The sequence below is a fragment of the Hemitrygon akajei genome, chromosome 7 (genome assembly GCF_048418815.1).
Source record: "Hemitrygon akajei chromosome 7, sHemAka1.3, whole genome shotgun sequence".
Taxonomy (NCBI): Eukaryota; Metazoa; Chordata; class Chondrichthyes; order Myliobatiformes; family Dasyatidae; genus Hemitrygon; species Hemitrygon akajei.
This window is the reverse complement of record NC_133130.1, coordinates 113,445,083-113,449,910: the sequence shown is the minus strand read 5'-3', so window position 1 is coordinate 113,449,910 and position 4,828 is coordinate 113,445,083. Positions and strand designations below refer to the sequence as shown.

Below are 4,828 nucleotides of genomic sequence, written 5' to 3'. Positions count from 1 at the left end.
TTAATTTCGCTCCGCACCGTCCCATCACACGTTCCTGGCGCCAAGCACTCGGCGAAGCTCCCTCTGTCTTTGTCCCACTGCAGACAATGTGGGACCGCTGTCCACAAAACATTAACGAAGAAAACGAGTCCTTCCTGCAGTCTCTTCGTTTTTCAGTGAAACGATACGAATACTGAGTCATTGCAACAACTGTTTGTCGGTGAATTCCCCACCAAGTCTATAATCCGTGGGAACTAAGACCGCGAGGAAGATGTTCATCCCTCCCACCCCCAACCCGTCCTCGCCCGTTCCTGGGAGTACAGTGTATAGCACCTGTCTCAATGTCTCTGTGTCATACGCACACCGGGATCACCATGTAAAATGCCGGTCTCTGTATCCACTGGGTCAGGCCCACACCTACTGCACCGAGCAAAGATCCTGTCTCCATATCCCCTGGGTCGGAACGTTACCGGGTCACGATGCATGGTCCCCGGGGTCGGAACGTTACCGGGTCACGATGCATGGTTCCCGGGGTCGGAACGTTACCGGGTCACGATGCATGGTTCCCGGGGTCGGAACGTTACCGGGTCACGATGCATGGTCCCCGGGGTCGGAACGTTACCGGGTCACGATGCATGGTCCCCGGGGTCGGAACGTTACCGGGTCACGTTGCATGGTCCCCGGGGTCGGAACGTTACCGGGTCACGATGCATGGTTCCCGGGGTCGGAACGTTACCGGGTCACGATGCATGGTCCCCGGGGTCGGAACGTTACCGGGTCACGATGCATGGTCCCCGGGGTCGGAACGTTACCGGGTCACGATGCATGGTTCCCGCCTTCGTGTGTCCTGGGCCACACATTCGTCGGGAGCTCCGTGCACAGTTCCCATCTTCGTATTCTTGGATCACGCCCACACCCAGGGAGCCGTGCTCGTTTCTCGTCTCCATATTGCCTACATCAGACTGTCGTGTCGAGCAAGGTTGAAGTGGATGAGGATGAGAGCGGAGAGTGGCTGGGTGTTCAGCGCCGTCTGCCAGCGTTTCACCACCCTTCCTTTCCTCTGCAGGAATCTTTGGTGCCACGTTGGACGGATTGATCAGTGAGGCTCGTGTCTGTGGACTCACTCGGGGCGGGGGCGGGGGGGCTTTGAGGTTCATGTTGTATGTGTTTCAGGGTCCCGGTTGCTCGTTTTTGCCGTTTCTGAGCAGTTTGAGCAGGGTGATCGGTGCAGACTGGGGTGCTTCGGCGAGAAATGGCTCCGCGGCAGCCTGCGGTCAGATCGCGGCGCAGTGCTGAACTAAATTATAAATTAAACTAAATTGAACTAAACTCTCGGACTGCTGGTTTGATGCTGACATTCTATGTGTTGTTCACTCGCTTTGTGCCATTTGTTCCTTTTTCCCGCAGTGGGTGTTTGATGTGTTCTTTGAAAGGATTCCATTTTGTTTCTGTGTTTGCTGGCTGCCTGCGGGAGGACGGACCTCAGGGCTGGGTACTGTACAGACACTGTGATAATGTAGCTACTGTGACTTTAGTTGGTCAGAGTCAAGGGGCCTGTTTGTAGACCCTCGAGATGATCAAGGAGATACGAGGGCGAGCTGTCTTGTGACTGCTAATCACGTGGCTCAGCAACTCCGGTGCCTTCCCGACGTTTGCCAGGGCTGAAATGTACTCCACTGTCAGGACGATGGCAGAGAACTCCCTCGGCAGGTAGAATGGTTGACACTTGATCACCAGTGTTCCAGGTCTGAAAAAGAGCTGTTATATGGTAAGTAATTAAATGCCGTTACCTGACGCTGCCTCCCTGTCTCTGCTGTGGAAGCCGTGGCCCGCGGGCTGGAGTGCTGGAGTGAGCCATGTTGCTGTAAAGCAGAGCACGCAGCATCCACGGTGTCCTCCTGGTTCTGCAACCTTGCACCAAGGTCTTCAGTTTTATTTTCCAGAGATAGTACATTAGCCAGGATGGTAGAGAACCCCTCCCTCTGGCAGCATCTCCATGGCCACGTATTAAACTATATTGAGAATCTCAGGAAGGGCTGAGTATAGATATTCTAGAACCGGCTCAATGTGAGTTTTGTCATTTGCAACGTGAGGCTACGGAATGAAAACCTTGTACATTTTGGAATACACGCGCACAGGTCGCTCAACGTGACAACATAGGTAGATGGAAGGTGATTTAACCCCTTGCATCCGCAGGAAATGTGAACATTAATGTCCCAGGTGTGTACTGAGAAAACTGGTGAAAACCTGCGTCCTTGCATTGATATCTGAGAAACCATTGTCCGTCACCCACCCAGCAGTCTGAAGCGGCAACCCTGTTCCCTCGGGTCTGAGTTGCAGAAATATTGGATGGTTTGGAAAACGGAAGATGCATCGAGCCTCAAGCACAGGATGTGGGAGAATATTTCAAAGCATGCGGCAATGATATAACATTCTCAACATTAACGTGGTCAACTAATTCAAGTCGTTGTATAATTGATAAAAGACGCGGTAGATCCCATCATCGCCGTCGTCTGTAAACGTATTCTTATTTTTTCCACGAGGATTGTGGTTGGACTATTAAAGTGAATTTCGAAATGTTTTGGACACGATCCAGTATCGGTGTCAGGGTCACGTATATTACTGCAGAACACTCCAGACTGGGCGGGGGATGCAGCGGAGGCGCGGGGTTCGTGGCCCCCACTTATCGAACGCAGAGGGTGTCAAAGTATTTAACATCTATATGTAAAAGAGAATCTGCACGTGTTGGAATTCCAAACAAAGGACACAAAATGCTGGACGAACATAGCAGGCCAGGCAGCATCTATGGAAAAGAGTATAGTCGACGTTTCGGGCAGAGATCCTTCATCAGGACTGGAGAAAAAACGATGAGGAGTCAGAGCTAGAAAGTGGGGGAGGGGAGGAAGAAACACAAGGTGATGGGTGAAACAGAGGGGGAGAGATAAAGTAAAGAGCAGGGAAATTGATGGGTGGCTCCCTTGTCCATTCGTCCCTTCCCCCTGATCTCCCTCCTGGCACTTATCCTTGTAAGCGGAACAAGTTCTACACCTGCACCCCCCCCCCCACATCTCCTCCCTCACAATCATTCAGCGCCCTAAACAGTCCTTCCAGGTGAGTCGTCACTTCACTTGTGAGTCTGTTGGGGTCATTTACTGTGTTCGGTGCTCCCGGTGTGGCCACCTGTATATCGGTGAGACCCGATGTAGATTGGGAGACCGCTTCACCGAGCACCTGCGCTCCGTCCGCCAGGAGAAGTGAGATCTCCCAGTGGCCACCCATTTTGATTCCACTTCCCATTCCCATTCCGATATGTCAGTCACGATGAGGCGACTCGCAAGTTGGAGGAGCAACATCTTGTATTCCATCTGGGTAGCCTTCAACCTGACGGCATGAAGATCGATTTATTGAACTTCCGGTAATGCTCCCCCCTTCAACATTCCCCATTCCCTTTTCCCTCTCTCACCTTATCTCCTTACCTGCCCTTCACCTCCCTCTGGTGCTCCTCCCCTTTCTCTTTCTTCCATGGTCTTCTGTCCTCTTCTATCAGATGCTCCCTTCTCCAGACCTGTATCTCTTTCACCAATCAACTTTTCAGCTCTTTACTTCATCCCTCCCCCTCTTGGTTTCACCAATCGCCTTGTGTTTCTTCCTCCCCTCCCCCGCCCTCTAGCTCTGACTTCTCATCTCGTTTTTTCTCCAATCCTGATGAAGGGTCCCGGCCAGAAACGTCCACTGTACTCTTTTCCATAGATACCGGCAGGCCTGCAGAGTTCCTCCAGAATTTTCTGTGTGTAACATCGGTTTGTATTCTAGCTCATTTCTGGAACGCTGTCTCTCCGGTTTCATGAAATATGCAGCCAACTAGTCGGAGTTCGATTGGAAAGATCTTTGAAACACAGTGTGAAATCGTTTCTCGGTAAGAACAGGGCAAGTTCATAAAGCAGAACGCTGCAAACGATTGTCACCATAAAATAGCCCTACACCGTAATAAAAAGCTATAAAAGGAAAACAAGCTTGTCTATTTGAACCGCAGACACCACCAGCCTTTCGTATACACGGCATTATTGTTCCGCTCCTTTGTGCAGCATCGCGTTTTCTGAAGTACGGTTTGTAGTTTGCAGTGTATTTGACGGTGTTTGCTGAAACCCGCCATCATCACGTTGAAGTTCACCCCTTACCTCAAAGGCTCCGCTGGGATTTGAACCCAGAATCTCCTGTTTACTAGACAGGCGCTTTGACCAGTTAAGCCACGGAACCCTCACGCCGACCAGCAGCTGTAATGATAGTTCACTTGTATTAATTTCGCTTCTTCGAGGGAAAGGCTTCAGATTCAGACTGTAAAGACGAGATGCAATAAAATAGACGGTATTGACGCATCCTTATATAGTCTGTATGTATAATATAGGCTGCCACTCTCGCCACAGTTCACTCGTTTTCCCTGTCTCCGTACTGTGGAGAATTAAACGGAGACGGCCATCTCTATGCGAGCAAGGCGCAAGTGAAAATAGACACCACGGAAAGTAGTCGGTGGATCAGCCACTATCTATGGAGAGTAAGAGAACAGGTCCGAAACGTAATTTCTTGGGCCGTCAGTAGCAGAAGAATATAGTCGAGTCCGGTGGAATTAGCTACCCAGGGATGAACATTAACACATTTCTTGCGGTCAGTCGAGTACAGTGGAATTAGCTGCCGGGGGATGAACATTAACACATTTCCTGAGGTTGCATTCTATTAATTTCGCCCACACGCGCATCGTTTCTAATTTGGTATTGGTGTACGTGGTCAGATGTTACGAGATACTGTTACGTACCCGTGACACGTGACAGTGGTACCCTTGTCACGTGACTGG

General features: G+C 50.8%; 1 non-coding gene across 1 annotated transcript; it reads right to left on the bottom strand.

Annotated features, from left to right (window-relative positions):
• Positions 1-4,162: 4,162 nt before the first annotated feature.
• trnat-agu (transfer RNA threonine (anticodon AGU)) lies at positions 4,163-4,236 on the bottom strand. Its single transcript has one exon. It is a non-coding gene; the product is annotated as a tRNA-Thr (tRNA).
• Positions 4,237-4,828: the final 592 nt, after the last annotated feature.